General features: G+C 36.6%; 1 protein-coding gene across 1 annotated transcript in view; it reads right to left on the reverse strand.

Annotated features, from left to right (window-relative positions):
* Positions 1-17624, reverse strand: part of SPIDR (scaffold protein involved in DNA repair) — a 1727376-nt gene that overhangs the window by 653890 nt on the left and 1055862 nt on the right. The gene's annotated exons all lie outside the window — the stretch shown is intronic.

Here is a 17624-nt window from a genome sequence, read left to right on the forward strand (position 1 = left end):
TTGACTTTATATGGAACAGTAATAAATTTCTGGTTTCAAGGATGATTGTGCTCTATAAGGTGAAAAGGGCACTAACTTTTCCATTGAGATTTATAGGATAGTTGACCCACAGACAGAATAAATGGGAGCTGATTCTCAAAAAATTTCCTTGATAAGAAATTATGACATCATAAACATGAAGGAACGATACTGCTGTGCTGCAATACCTCTCAACTGTTCAGATTATTGCCGCATATTTTTGGTCTGTTCCTCATAAAATTTGTGATTTTCTGGTAAATTACTTAACAATGAAGTCAATAAATAATTATGTGCATTTGAGTTTCAGACTTCATATCCTTCAGAAAAATGCATGCTAACATAAAACCTGTTATTCTAGCAACTTCCTAAATTTATAAGCGCAACAGCTGAAATTTTTTCCTATTTTTGGGCCATTATCTCCCTATTCTTTTAGGCTTTGTCCAGATTTCTTGCATTAAGAGGTTGACAGCTATGTGTGCTTCTACTCTATTATACTATGCTGTACTACAGTACAGTAATTCTGCATGACATTCAAAACTTCATGCACACTAACTTCATACCCTCCAACAAAATTCCATGGCAGCTAAAAAGACAACACCATTTCTCATTTTTCTGAAATGGTAACAAAGTTATCTGTAAAGCTAACACATGTGTCTGATGACATGTTCTACATGAATGAAACAATACAGGTATGTAATTACGGCATTCAGAATGCTTCTTGTCCATTAAGAGAATGCAATTAAACATGAATTTTCTAGGAGAGCTCTGATGGACCCATCTGTGATGTTGTGAGGCATTGCCAGCTATGTCAGCAGAAGTAGGGCAGTGGATGTGTAACATATGCCAGCATAGCTAGCTGGAGATTTGTAAAGAATTATATGTCATTTGTATATCAAGCTGATTTGTACAGATGCTTGTATTGAGAAATGTATTTGTAAAGCTGCTTGTGTTAAAAATGTACCAACAGTGGGTCCTGCTGGACAGAAAATACATACACCTGTATTTCAGAATGTATTGTAACTGTTGAAATGAATATACTGTAATAGAGGATACTGGAAGAGAAGAGGTTAATCTCAGTCCAGACAGCTTTGAAAAATAGTCTGAAATTAAATGACCTGGTTTAGGCCATAAAGATTGTCTCTTACAGTTCTTATTGCAGGCAGAGAAAAAATGTCAGAGAAAACCAGGACTAGAAATCCTACTAAATTGTCCTTAGGGGTGAATTAATTGCTACCCTGGAAGGTGTAAGTTTAGAAATGGTTTTACAGCTTTCGGATGCTATAACACATCTTAACAAAGCTCTGTGTGTGTGTGTTTGTGTGTGTATATGGTAACACATGTGCTAGAGTCTGGTTCAGTTTATAGTAAAGAGGGTAGTGTGGGAACCAGAGTCAGATGACCAAAAGTATGTGATGTCATTCTGTAATCCAGTACTGAAATGATGTTTTAATACTAGATGAGACAGAAGTCTCAGGGCAGTCTGTTTTTGAAACCTGACAAACAAGGATCACCTGCCCACTTCATCCTGCCTTGCTTTAGTAAGTAACCCGGGAATGGTAATTCTTGACATCAGTCAGGAAAATATAGCAAGATTAGTTAAGTATTGTTTTTCTGTATATGTGTGAATATATACATGTTGTTTTTAATATTTCCTATGACTAAAACTCTGGTGTTTATTGTAAACAGATATTTAGTATTTTTATGTTCTTTTATTATTTATTATTAAATATATTTACAATTTTTATTGCGGCTGGTCTTTTAGAGAATATTTTAACCTTTGAGAGTACTTATATTTATTTGGTGACACTGTGGCTGTGCCTGAAAGCCTTGCTGCATTGGTCAAACACTACCATTTGTATTAGTATTAATTTCACCCAGTATAATTGGGTACCCCCTTAGAGTAGTTGGCTGGTGGCAGTGTTACTACCCTATACTCTGGGTGAAGAGAACAGAGCAGGTGAATCTGTGCCAGCCTTTCCCAGGTGTGTGTGTGTGAAAATCAAATCTCAAAGTGTGTGTGTGTCAGCTACTTGGAAATGGGACACAGAGCACTGGTTTCACAGAGAGGGTGGTGGAGGATTTGGCTTGGAACACTCGGTTGCGGAGTCAACTCTACTGTGATAATGGGGAGTCTTATCTGGGGCGGGTCTAGAGAGAGGGAAACCCAGCCCCAGGACGAGAGTGTGGTCCCTGTGTGCTCTTAAGGGAAATTATGTTTGCTGCATCTGTAAATACTGTGTGTATTTTTGTTCCAAGTGAACGTCCCTCACCAGTGCTCATGGTGAGGATTGAGACTCCTTGATCACTGGCCCAGAGCAGGGACTTCACACCATCTTACAGTAACTTCTAGTTATGGCTTGATATTTCTATCTCATTACAGAAGCAAGAAAAAACACAAAAACATTAACATGCATGGACATACACATATATATCACAAGCAATGAAATTAACAAAGGGGCTGCCAACAGCGCTAGCTGATGGTTCTGCTAGCAACTTCTCATCTGGTTACAGAACAGAACTCCCATCTCCAAAATGTCTCATTACGAAAATTAACCAAAGACAACCTAGTCAAATCATGGCACGGGGTCATCCTAATGGTTTACTATAAAGGCATTTTTATTTATCCCAAATGTGCAACAATGTCCGAGTTGAGTAAAGTGGCAGGGAACACAGTCCTCTGCACAAAAGGTGCAGGGGCAGAACACCCCCAAACAAAAACACTCTCATTCAATGCCTAGGACACTTGGGATGAGGCTTTTAAAGGTCAAAAAACTACCTTCTATCAAATGAAATTGAAATGATCATCCACACTACAGCACAAGATGAATTCATGTGCACTAGGTTGAAGGGGAGGCATATGGGTGCCCAAAGAAATGGCAATGCAAAGACTATGGAAGAGGAAAAAAAGAAAGAAATTGAAAAATATATGTAATACAGGTGAAATTCTATGGAACAGAGCTGTTTCTAGCTTTTTAGTTAAAAGGACTTGCACTTCACTGAGTTTAATCTATTAGACCTTGCTCATATTTATCCTTACAGTATAATAGCAATGTAAATCATATTCATGCACATCATTAAAATGAGGCTTTGTCTCACATCTGAACAAGTAGTTATTTGTTACTAGGTTTCATCTCCCTGCAGTTTTCAACCATTCCACCCTGCAGTATAAATTTCTTTCATAAACAGATTATCTGTGGTCTATATGCTACTCTCTGTTTCACTGAAAATTATGTTCCACTGTCTGATGCTTTGTGCTTTAAATGTATCACTGTCAACAATGGAATAACTACTTAACTTGACAAGTGGTTTAAGAATGTTTTCTGTCTGAAAATACACTGCTGATTATGTATGAGACAGGGAGGGAACATCAGTACAACTAAAGGAAAATCAGTGGCTTTTGTATCTGAACAGTTCTACCTCTCAAATTATCAGCATCTACTATCTACAGTGCTAAGGAAGTGAAGGAAAACAGCAAGAAAGAAGAACCTTGCAGAAGACTCATTTGAATGACATGTAACACTTAAAGCTGTTGTAAATGGGCTACCGAGAAGATTCAGCTCTTCCACATATATACCACAGTCATATAGGAGTCCCTATGGCAATGATTAGGGAAGATGAGTTATACTGTTATACTGAATAGGTATTTGAATGTAGCTAAGTTTACCATGGACAGTGTGCATGTCCCCCAGGGCTTTGCAAACAGATCTGATGTATATACCGGCATCTCAGGTAGCAAATGCATTCTTTTTTTTTAAACCCCTTTGTTAAATCATCACCTAAGACACAGGCACTCATACATTAATAAAAAAGAAAACAAATCATATTCACAATTTTATTTACATACATTACATATATGTTTTCTTTCTATATAACAACTATCATTCAGTCCACATTATATAAATTATTCAATTTCTACCTTCCCTTAAACCTCACGGCTGCTCCTCCTGAACATTACTCTGCATGCATTGTTCTCACAAATGTTAATTGTTTCTATGTAATCTGTTCCTTTCCTTTTCTAAAGATCCCACTTCCAGTTGTTTTATCTCTTACAATATACAGTACTTCAAATTCAGTTGGTTTAACTTTTGATTTACCTTTTCTAGTAATTGTTTTCTGACAGATAATATAATTAAACTTAATAAGGCATTAGTAGTATTTCTAGCCAATTCCGATCCTGTGCCCCAGCTCAAAAGAATCATTTCATTAGATACAGACATTTTCTCTACAATATTTCTGACATAGTATTTTGAAGGAAATTTTTAAAATCTGTCCAATCATTACTGGGAAAAACATGTTCCCGCTACCTTTTTCTTCCTCATCACACCTCCAACATTTACTGTCTACCTGAGGAAAAATTCTTTGAAGTCTGCTTTGTTGCAGACTTGGGAGTCGTACATGTGTCCTTTCATTGTTCCCTTGTACTTCACTTTTCCAGTCTCTCTTCCCAGTTTTTTCTTGCCTCAGCTGAATGATTCTTACAGCAATCTCACAATATTTTATGCCCTACTAATTATCCCTTTATTAACAGCAGGTTCTATTCGATATTTGACTAAAACTTTATCAGAGCAGGTTTTTCACTTCTGACTCCCCTATCCTTTTCTCTTTGCCTATGCTCTGATATCAATCCTTGGTAGCAAAGGCATGCTCTAACCTGCAGTTCCAAATTTTTCTTTCCCTCATCCCATTTTATTACCTTTCCCTCTAAGGTTATTTGTTTCCAATACCTAGGTTTCTTTGCTATTTTTTTTCTAGAGAGACTTGGATTAAAATTCGGTAAATTCTAGACCCCTCTTACCTATTTTCTGTAACCTTATTTGCAGTCATCCTTATTGACAAAATTTCCTTTCTCCATTCCCATGCTGACTTAGCTCTTAAAATACTTTCTGCAACTTTATAAGTATAACATTCAGTATTGTTGCTGTTATTCCCCTTAAGGATCTTCATCCAAAATCCCACTCTCTCCTAATTTCCTGAACTCCCCCCTGGATTCTTCATCATCCCTTGCCACATTCAATTATAACCTTCTGCTTGTGTTACATATACAAGTCTTAACTGTGGAGGTCTAAAATATCCCTTCAAATCAGACAATCTTAAATCACCTTGTTCTCTTGGAAAAATCCCCTTATCCCACTTAATGGGACTAAAATATTTTCAGTGCTTATATCTTATTATGATATATTCATAAACAGCAGCTTCCAGTTTCTCAGGTTTTGTATAATATTTGTTTTGTATTTTCCCACATATCCTAAGCTGCCATACCAAAAGCTTTTTTAATTCATAATCCTAAATACTTCATCTTATTGTGGTGGTGCTGTGGTAGCATTGTCGCCTCACAGTTAGACGTTGCCCATTCGATTCTCAGTGAGAGCGTCTTCTGTGTGGCGACATTCATGAATGGGCGTTCCTTTGTTGAAGAATGTGCGTTAGGCCCGGCAAGCCAGCATGTCAAAATCTACTGCCAATCATTAGCGGACCGGAGTTCCGCTGTGGCGACCCTTAACTGGAAAAAGCCGAAAGAAACAAATAAACAAATTGTGTCCCATAAACACAGGTATTGCTGAATTAATTTATGTGTAGGTACATAATTTTTGGCTATAGCCTTTTTTTTTATCTTCATTAATTTTATATCCCAAAAAGAGATAAAACGGTCTCAAAATGTTCCACAACACAGAGATGTCCTTTTCTGGATTTATGAATTACAAAATAATATCTTCTGCAAATAAAGCCATTTTTTTATTATCTTACTATTTTTATCTTTGATTTTCTGAGTCCTTTATTTTCTTTGCTAATAGCTCTAAATATAAAGAAAATAACAAAGAGAAAAAGGGCACCCCTTTCTGGTTCCTATTTTCAAACACAGCTTCTCAAAGAGGAAACCACTCACTTTAATTCTTGCCTCCAATCATTCGAATATTCTCCCAGTTAACCTAACTGTATCAGGAAATGCAACTGCTTCAATTGCCCTACTCATAAAAATCCCAGCTTACTCTGTTGAATGCTTCCTTTGCGTCAAGACTCACTGACAGCAGCAGTATTTTCATATATTCTGCTTTCCTCTGGGTCTTAATGTTGTCATATGTTTGCTTCCGCTTCATAAAACCACACTGATCCATATCTATCAATTTTGGAAACATTTTTTATCATACTTTTCAGGCAAATCCATTCTTAGACGGAGAACAGGATCTTCTTTGGAAATATTAATGAGGTACACTGCAGTCTTAGAAGGTGGATATTTCCTGCATGAGTTAGGTACCTTAAAACTTAATGTAGGACAGTGGTTTCAGCTGATCTGCACACAGGGCTATGGGTGCTAAAAAATAAGGCATACATGCTGTATTCTGAGGTACTGTCTCCTTTATAGATTGGGAAAGCAAATGTTTCCACAGAACATTTATACCTTCTTGAGATGACAGAAACACTAACAATGTGTCTGTTTGGTCAATGTACTCAGTTTAGACAAAAGAGGAAGAACTGACCCTGTATAGATACTAGAGGTTTAACAGTTTATAATGTCATGAGGACAGCTTTCAAGAATGGTCTCAGGTGCTGTCTGATTCTTAGCTGAACGGGCTACATGAAGATGCACTTGTGCCACTGAGGTCTCAGTTGGGGATGAGCTTGAATTAATATTGAGGGACAAAGTGATGCATTCCGTTAATGTTTGCTGGAAAGAGAGGAAAGGCCTTTTGGACCTAGCTGTACTATCTGCTGTTGCCACAGCTACAGATATAGGCTAGGATGCTAGAGGTGTTAGAAGCAGTAGATCAGGCTGAGCTGACCACCCAGGAAAATCTCAGATAACAACATAGATCTGAGGCTTAGGACATTAAATATGAAGTATTTTGAGTACCGACCAGTGACTCATTGTTCCCTTCATTGTATGAGAGTTAAATACACCGTTTCTTTAAATTATTTTGAATGTCGATTAATGAATTGATTGGAACACATTTCTTATTGGTTTAATTGGTTTATAAAATGGAAGGAATGTCATTAGCCTTTACTGTGAAGAAGTCCTATGTCGGACAACAAAAGCTATTAATAAAACTACCAAAAATATTGTCTTGTTTCCTCATGTTTCTTCACCTGTGGGTGATTTTGCAGATTGTTCTCTAGCTCCTAAACTGAGAGAGATGAAAGCAGAAAAAAAGAAGTTATGTCTTACCATAACATTCCATCTGTGTTGTTGATCTTCGTTCATTCATTACTGATGGGTTATTGGTTCCGTCCTCGGAACCGAGTAAGCCTCATACCAAGCTCATATCAGCCAAAAACTCTCGAGCCAAGATCCTACCCAGAATGATGCTCTGCTCTCTGTTACCTCTGATCTCGTTTGCCGTGTTGCTGTACAGCCATGTCAAGCCACTCTCTCTCAGCTAAGTGAACAATTTTTTTGAAGTTTCTCTATTGTTTAAAAAGTTTTCAATCAGTTACTATCTCTATACTCCTATCCTATCATAACTTTAAGACTCTCTCCCTATAGTCAGTGAGACAAAGCTACCACCACTGAATACTTGATTGGTGTATACACCTCAAGCAGTACAGGATCTTCTGGATTTACATGCAAAATTATGGCAATTTGGGCAACCATGTTATTAATCACTAATAAGAAAGCATCAGCAATACATTTTTTGCCTTCCCACTTAATGAAACAAACCTCATCTTACCTTTGGTACAATAATTCTTTTAAGTATTTTGGGAAGAAATTGCCCTCACTACTAGTGGAGATGAGAGAATGGTCCTACATAGCAGTGATGATGAGTCATAACTATTATTTTACAGGTGAAAATGAATTTATTCGACCTCTCACAGTGGCTGTAGGCTCTGAAGATGTCTATGACCCCTAAAATCTTGCAATGCTCCCAATACTTATCTTTAGACTCCCAGAGAATGTTTTCAAAAGCTGAAAATATGCATGCTCCTTACTTACGGTGAGGGGGAGCAAAAAGGCTAGAGAAACATGACAGAAGTTGATCTTTTTCTCAGCAATTGGAGCTCTTGCAATTCTTGACTTTGAACTCCACTACACTGCTGCTCAGCTGAGGCTCTTTTATCTGTGGCTGATGGATTCATATATGTCATAATGGAAAGTTCAGAGTCAAAATATAAGGTGCTCCAATATGAATGGTACTAGTGTTTCCCTTGATTCAGGAACAGGTGGGTTAGGTATTGTCTTCTCTCAGTTGCAGCAATGCTCATTGGCTTTCAGCCTCATGGGGGTGGCACATTAAATAAATAACTTGAGACAAATTGCACTTAGGGAGGTGTAACAGAGGATGCATAATGACATTTGAATATGGTTATGGGTTGCTCCTTAGCTGAACTACCAACAGCATTTATTTATTATTATCTTTTGGCCTTCACCGCTTGACCTTAAAGACCATTCCCACTTGCTGACTCATTCATTTCCTCACTATGTGGTCAGATCAATACTTCTAGCTAGAATGAGAATCAAGCCAAGGCAAGTCTTCATCCTTAGGTGGTGTGTGTGTTTTTTTAATATTATTATTTTATGATCTACACCTGTCACACGCCCAAGATTGTGCAATGACATACACAGATAAGTCACAAACAAACAAGCTGGTACCTGCCCTTAAGAACTAGAGCTGCAGCTCCCAGTTTCCAGTAGCCCTCACCAAAATCCCATCCCTGCTAAGTGACAGATGAGCCAGCAAAACTCTTGCTTTGCCCCTAGCCATCTCCTCAGAAGATGGGATCAGCAGTCAAACCCAGATCTGTTTTATTATGGTCAGGGCAGCATCCTAGTATGCCACAGAATAGCAAAGACTATTACAAGAAGAGACCTGTGTGTTCTGGGACCATTATAAGCTTACATTTAGTTTTAACCAGGATTACTTGTCAGAGATACAGGCTACAGGTCAGTGAGCTGAAAAGGATGAAGTGGCAGACCTTACCCAGAGAAGATAGGTCACCTTACTGATTAGCACCTCACAGGCAGAAACCACAACAAAGCACTTTGTTAGCAGGATCTATGGGACTTTGTTTAGGTCTAAACACAAGTCTGTGATGAAATTAGGCAAACCTGGAAAAAAAACTTGAATTTACTTAGGTATGTGAGATCAGAGTATTTCTCTGTTGTGGGGGGCATAGTGTAATTTAATTTGGTGGCATTTTCCTAGGCCTTGTTTTGATCTCCTAGCTTGTGGGGAATTTGCTGTCTATACACAATAAGGCTTGTTTCATTAAGTGGGAAGGAAAAATGTATTGCTGGGGTTTTTTTCTTAGTGATTTTGGTAGATTTACCCTGACCCCAGATGTCTTTTAATCAGTGAATGGCGAAGGACAGGTAGTTTGCTTAATGTTGGCCACCAAGAAAATGACCATAATGAAGTTGAAAAGCATGGCAACCTCTACAGATGAGCATTTAAAAGGGTGACTGATGAACTACATCAGTATGAAACCGTTGTTATTATGGAGATGAATAAGATTGGACTGAAGGCAATATGCTTGCTATAAATGACAACTTTGAATGGGGAATGAGCTGATAATGAAGTCCTGGGGGAACCCTATCTCAGATAACTGCTTAGGAGGACACCATAAACAATGGCAGTTGGACTTTTTTCATGGCAAAAAACTGCATGAGATAGCGTGGCTCATACACTTGCGAGGCTGAGTACTCTTTCCCTCTCCTGGATTATGTCACATATGTAAGTTTTTGTGTTTTGCCTTCTGCTGATTTTATAGGAAAGTTACCACCTAAGGTTTAAAATCCTGGGCCCAGTTATATCCTGTTATGTAGAACCTAATCTTACCTTGATGATATTTCATTACTCTAGTGCAATTAAGAATAGTTTATTATGTCATATTTTATTATTTCTTATGCAAATATTGAGATCCATTATTGGGTCTGTTTGATGTTGGACACAACTGGTATATTTAATAAAGTTCACGATTTAAATAAAGGTAGAATAGATTCTGTATGTTTGTGAACCAAAAAAAAAAAAGACTGAGTCTTTCCAGGATGTCCATGCAAAAAAAATGAGACTATATTTATTTAGCTTTTCTACAGGAGTAGTATCTGTTGCTGAGAGAGACAGACCAGACTATGATGAAACATATGATCTAAGAGGTTGCATTTTTTTTTTTAAACTTGTAAGGTCTTGTTATCAGAAAACACACTAGTGGCATAGCTATAAAAAAGGAAAAAAAAGTGCAGATGTTTTCATATATCACTATGAAGAGAAAAAAATCTCTGCTCAGTAGAATGGCTATTAATGATATATTTTAAGAACAAGTTTTCTTAAATTTAAAATTCAATTAATTTATAAACAAAGAACATTTAAAATAAGTTATTTTATTCTCATTAGTATATAAACAGAAACCATCTCTGTTTCATTAGCATATAACATGCAAGGCCTTTAACACTAAGTACTGACCCTGCAGCCAAAAGCCAGCATGGTGACAGTTTTTGGGACTGGAGATTTTTAATAAACTGCAAGCTTTTAACAAAAAATAATTGAACAAGCTGCATGAAGTTGAACTTTCCTAATATTAGTAGATCTGAACAGAGCAATAATGAGTTCCATTAAACTAGTTTAGTAAAACACAGATGAAGTAACAAAAAAAAGCATAAAAGGCAAGTGAGGTCAATAACCATTTAAAAATACAACTACTGTCTTAATTCAACCATAGTGATATCCCCCTACAAAAGGAGTAGGGTCTTTGGATACAATTCTTTTCATACTTACAAACACTGATACCAGTTTACCACAGACTGTGGAGCAAGAGAAAATCAACTCAAAAAATAATCCAGGTGGTAATGGACTTTCAAAAAATCATGAAGCTGAGATCATAAACACTCATTCAAGGGATCTCAATCTCTTTTGCAACATAAACAAAAAACACTGTAAGGATACAAGTATATTACAGATAATACCATTTCTATGGACTAGTGTTCCTCTCCTCATAAAGCAAAGTAGTTCTCTTACATTAACAAAATGTAATCTTGATGAATGGATGGGTAACCGCAAATTCACACCACACCCTTGCCCCTCATAGATAGGGGCAACATCTAAATATTCTGCCCATCTCTAAGCTATTTGTACTTAAAATGTACAAACTAAAAGTGTCATGGTAATGTATGGCTAGGCTTCTGTAGATACTCCGGTCTATGGTTATTCATTGAAGGGTAAAGCATCAAACAGCATTACATTGTTAATGCCTTTCATTGAAACCTCCTCATGTAGGGGGCTGCACCCCCATCACCCCCCCAATTATATACACCTACGAGATCACACTACAGTGGGGAAAGGGTAAATTTCCCTATCCCTACTATAATGTGATCTTAGTCAGAGCGATTTGATGAACGGCATGTTCAACAATAGATGCTGTTTGATGATTTGGTCTTCAAAGGATAGACAAGTATCCAAGATATTCATTGATCAAGAGCCTAGTAAGTATCTATGAACCTATGTTGTTGCTCAGTCAGAAAGTCAGGAGACTTCTTCAACCTGGCAATTGAGTTCTCCCCTAGAAAAAGAATCTCACCATTTTTTGTCTCAAAGAGACAAATTAAACACATTCCCATTTCAACCTTACTTCTGTACGGGAGGTTAAATGGATGAAACACCCAATATTCAACTCAGTATTGAATCCCAGCTGTCAAACTCTGCTCTAAGCACTTTCATTGCTATAAAAAAATTTGTGAGAAAGATCCCTAATATTTTAGTGTCAGTGCAATAACAAAACAAAAAAAAAACAATGAAACACTGTCACTACTCTGTACCACAGCTCATGAGGATTTAATAGCCTTGGACACACAGGGTTTAGCTGAAGTTCCATTTCCACTTTCCAGGTCTTCTAACGGACAGCTTAGTATGTACTGACATTCTAGTTGTGAGCAGTACAACATGAATTAATCTGTACTTTATCCAGAATTTACAGGGTATTGCTACCAAGTCAAAATTAAATTATGTTTTAATGTCATTAATATTTTAACTGTCACTCTTCTTCTTCTTTCGTCTTTTCCCGGTTAAGGGTCGCCACAGTGGTGCATCTGTCTGCTCATGATTGGCAGTGGAGTTTTACGGTGTTGAGTTTCCAGCCCAGCGCCCAACCTTCCACAGGCACACACATGCACACTCTCATGCCTAGGGCCAATTTAGAGTGTCCAATCCACCTACAGCATGTCTTTGGGATGTGGGAGGAAACTGGAGCACCCGGAGGAAACCCACGCGACCACAGGGAGAACATGCACACTCCACACAGAAGGCACCCCAGCCGAGGATCGAACTGGAGAACTTCTTGCTGTGAGGTGGAACTAATGACTGAATAATGTGAAGTATTTTGAGATTTGACTAAAATGTACTATACTGAACACACAACTGACTATGAACATCATATTCTGAAACTTGACTGAAATTTACATTAGCATATACTGAACATTTAAAATAGATGTGTATATTCTGGAAACTAACTGAGCTAAAATAATATATTTTGCCAGTGTTAACTAAAAGCATAACTGAAACTGGTATATGTTATATTCTGAAGACCAAACTCGCTCTGTTTGAACACAGACTGAAAGCTAGTACTGCTGTATACAATTGTTACCATGAACCTGAAAAACATGAGAACATTGTCTGAACATAGATAAAATGAAAACTAGTACTATTGTATAATTGTCTGAAAACATGAGAACATTGTCTGAACATAGATAAACTGAAACCTAGTACTATTGTTATATAACTGTCTGAAAACATGAGAACATTTTGACAGGTTACCTGAACACAAATAAACTGAAATATGTTATTGTTATATTCTGGAGACTAAACTATTAATATCTTTTTGTCAGTATTGCCTGAATATTGACAAAAACATAAACTGAAACTAATGCTGTTATATAACTGTTTAAAAACATACATACTTGCTTTAAGTCATACATTTTGAAACACATAGACAGTCAACTTCTGCACCACAGCTCTTGCCAAAATTTTACTTTGCATTGTCCCACTCGCTGATGAGGTAAAGGAAGGCCTGCTTTAATGTTGAAGTGTACTCTTTATAGTTAGTCCTTTTAAACCTCTTCTTTTCATTTCTTGTGCAAGGTTGGCTAGCTAAAGGTCTTGATTGTATTTAGCATCAGGTCTTTGAAATAACATTTGCATCTTTAACAATTATAAACTGATAGCATTGCTTATTGCCATGACCTTATTTACATTTTTCGGCATGAAATGCACCTTTAATAACTATAAACTGGCAGCATTGCTTACTGTGCTGATTGTATTTACATTTTTCTGCATGAAATAAACATTTGCTGCCAATAAACTCTTGCAAGTCTGTAAGCAAACTGATAAAAGAAACTAAATAGTAATGTAACACTGTGCATTTCTGCACCTATATAAAATCAATCTTAACTGTTGAACTTTTTGCATTTTGTCTCATGACCCTTAGGTTTTAACATAATGTTCTGTGTGTGAAACTCCACCCACTTTTTTACCATAACCATTTCTTTAGCTGACGTCATTTAACTTTTCAGTAGTACTGAATGCTGCAAGAATTTATCATAACTGTCTACAATTTTCTTTGATAAATAGTAAAATGTAAATGCATTAAAATGGATCTCTGCCATATAACCCTATGGCATATAGTACTGTTGTTAATTCAGCTTGTGTTTTCATTTATATGGGGATGCAGATAAAATAAGTGAAAATAGGTAAACTGTATGTCGAGGAAGGAGGAGGATGGGGATTGACAAATCTGAAAGCATAAACAGCATCATAAAATGTATATAAAGTAACAAAATGGATAACAAGAAGAAAAAAGTTAAGTGTAATAAAGAAAGAAAATATAAAAATGTACGAGTGACACAAACTAAAAGGAGAAAAAGAAGTTTGAAATGAGAGAATAAAAGAAGATCAAGAAAAAATATATTATGGAAAATAAACATAACCAATATAGAGAAAAAAATAAAATATGGTACTCAGATATAATGAGAAAATATTATTGTGTTTATCCATGGTAAAGAATTGTGGTGGAGAAAATAAAAGCAATAAAACTGAGAATGTAATGATGTAAAAAATATGTGTAATACAGGGAATTTTTATGGAGACTGTCCATAAGAAAACTGCCAGTGAAGATGAATACGTCATACAAAAGAAAAGTTGAAAGAATATGTATTTTTTGTGGTGAAGTTGAAACAACAGAACATGTAATTATAAAATGTATAACTGTAAGAAGAAGAAGGTATGCGAAGATAATTAATTTTAAGAAAATTATTTGGAAGGAATTAAAAATATAGAACAAATAAACATAGATATATTAGAATGGGTCTACTCATATTCCCAAAATCCCACAAGCACGAAGACAAAAATCCCTAGTCGACAATCGCGAACCAGGAAATACTGAACTGCTTAAGTTTACCCTGGACAAGTAAACACTAGCCCAATGGGAGGACTTATGGCTTTTCTCCACTGTAGTGCAATCCCGGAGTTGATATATATATATATATATATATATATATATATATATATATATATATATATATATATATATATATATATATATATATATATATATATATAGTTAGGGGAGGTGCATTCCCCCACCTATGTGTGTTTTAAATAGGGTGATGTGTCTTACTGTTGTGTTGGACATGTGTTTACATCTACCTGAGCTATTACCGAATCAAGCAAATGGCACCTTGGTTTAACATCTCATCCAAAGGACGGCACACTCAGTAGTGAAGCACTCTCATTATGTTGCACAGCAGTGTCATCAATTGATTTATCTTGTGTGGGAATAGAGCCCTCAGCCTTCTGCACCAAAGGTGAGTGTGCTACCTCTTGTGTCACAGATACTGTGTTTAAGCACTGTTTTCCTACTGTCAAAGTAAAGTGTTTGGTTATTCACTTTTAAAGATCTTGTGGCTGGTATTTATTAATTTATGCATTATTTTTTTTTTTATTCTTTGGGAAGAGGGTCTTGTATATCCCTGCAAGTTAGCAAGATAATGTATTTGCCTCTAATCATCAGAGGCAGCCTATGGACAATTTTACTTTTTTTTTAGCTAGCTTTAGTAGATGCAGAGAAGACTGCGGTGGTGGTGCTGCGGTAGCTTTGTCGCCTCATAGCAAGACGTTGTCCCGTTTGATTCTCAGCTAGTGCGTCTTATGTGTGGAGGCATACATGAATCGGGCGTGCCTTCGTTGAAGGTTGTGCATCAGGGCTGGTAACCCGGTACGTAAAAATCCATTACCAATCATCAGCGGACCGTAGTTCCGCTGTGGCGACCCCTAACCGGGAAAAATCCGAAAGACACAAAGTAGATGCTGAGAATTCAGTGCATGCTACTGTGCACACATGCAGCTCCAAAAACACACAGTACACAAAAAACAAAGTTTTTCTAGTAAATACCTATACGTGTGTGTGTGTGTGTGTGTGTGTGTGTGTGTGTGTGTGTGTGTGTGTGTATGTATACATATATATGTGTGTGTGTGTAGTATATGCATATATATATATATACGTGTGTGTGTGTGTATGCGCACACACACACACACACACACACACACACACACACACACACACTGATATATATATTTTTTCGCTACCCCTATGTTTCCTACTAATCAATATGTAAGAAGGTAAGATTTTTTATTAATTTTAAGTGTGTGAGTGCAATACATTTATGAAGGTGTGTACCTGGGTTTGGTATAGATGCTATTAAGTGCCGCTGATTTTGTTGAATGTCTCTGATTTGTCTCATGTTTTCATCTGGTTTTTGCAAGTTTTTTTTTGACAAATCAGTTGCAGACATTTATGAATTAATAGCATTTAACAGCATTCAGAAAAAGCATGCTAATACAAAGTCTATTATTCTAACATAAAAGGGCAATATCTGTTCCAGATTTTAGTCCTTTATCCCCATTTTTTAATGTACTCCTTGATTTTTGAGCTAAGAGGCTAAGAAGTATGTGAGAGGGAGTGATGTGGTTTGCACATTGTATTCTGACAGCAGTCAGCTAAGAAGAGAAATTCCTGTGAGTCTTTAATTTATGTATCTGTTCATTCATTTGATCAAAGTCAAAGTTTGGTGGTGAACCATCAGTCATGCAGGTGGCTGTAATTGTTGGTCATATCTGTGTGTGTGAGTCATATTCTGGAATGTCTAAGGGCATCTATGCCCTCAAATGGCTTTGCTTGCACAGAATGTCACTGATTTTGCCTAATATTTAGGCCTGTTCCTTGTAAGGTCTGTGTTTTGAATGGGTACTACAATCACTAAAATAATCATATACAGCTGCGTTTCAGATTTAACAGCCTTCAGAAAAAAATCATGCAGATGCAAAGCTTGTTATTTTAGGAACTTTCTAAGTATGTAGGTGTAATATCTGTCCCTAATTTTGATATTCTGTTCCCCATTTCCTTCTGCTGTCTCACTGATTCTTGAACTAAGAGGTTGAAAGTTATGTGTTGAGGGGGGTTACAATGGGTTGTACACTGCATTCGGACAACAGTGAGCTAAGCGAATAAGGTTCTTGTGTGGCATTTATGTATTTATTCATTCATTTGATCACAGTCCAAGTTCTGTGGTGTAAAGGTCACATTCAGATAATTATCTGTAATTGCTGGTCATGTCTGTATAGTTGTATAAAATATATGAATATATGTATTTGGTGGGGTGGGGCTGCTCTCAGCTGTCCATCAAATTGCAAAATGTATTAAGATTTTGCCACACATTTTGGTCTGTTCCTCCCAACTTTTCTTTTTTTTTTCTGGCACATCAGTGATGACTGCAGTCTGTGAATAATGACAGACATGAGTTTCAAACTTAATAAACTTCAGAAAAAGCATGTTAATGCAAAGTCTGTTGTTCTAGCAACTTTCTAACTTAAGGGCAGTATCTGTCCTTGATTTTGGTCTGCTGTCCCCCATTATTCTTTAGCTATTGCTTTAACTATATTTTTAACACCTTTACTTAAGTATCACTTAAGGCAAATAAATATTTACATAGAACAAAACAAACCATATTAACATATTACCTGTTGCAAAGATTATACAGCACGTATTTTGTTTTGCATAATTATCATCAGTCCGACATTACATAAATCGGTCAGGTCCCACCTTTCGTAAAACCTGTATTCAAAATGAAATGCTGTACAACAATGGCCAATTAAGTAAAGTTCTCTTGGAGAATAGGTAGTGTGGTTAAATGATATAAAACTTAGAAGTGCAACATATATAGCAAAAAACTTGCATACATTTCCAGTACTTAAATTAAATGCACTTACAAGATATTCACGCTGTGAATGCAGTTATACCATAGCGAAATGATGGCTCCAAAGTTTCCAGTCTTGTGATGGCTTCAAAGTATCCAATCTTTTTGGTCTGATATACAAAGTTTCCACACTGAAGATGTAGTAGCTGCTATGTGACTGTGATGAACTGTGATAACAGCTTAACCAGTCTAACAGATCAAATAAAGCTTCTAGCTTTAATGGCAGTTAAAATCCTTTTATTGTAGGAAAAGTTAAAATCTTCATGTCAAGTTAAAATCTTGATGTAGAATGAAACAGTCCCTATGTATTCCAAACGATAAGCGCTTTCGGTATCTTCTTCAGATCTTAGAGATTGGGACTGGAAGTTCCTTTTTA

This window comes from Protopterus annectens, chromosome 3.part0 (genome assembly GCF_019279795.1).
Source record: "Protopterus annectens isolate FY-2018-M chromosome 3.part0, PAN1.0, whole genome shotgun sequence".
In the NCBI taxonomy this organism is placed as follows: Eukaryota; Metazoa; Chordata; order Ceratodontiformes; family Protopteridae; genus Protopterus; species Protopterus annectens.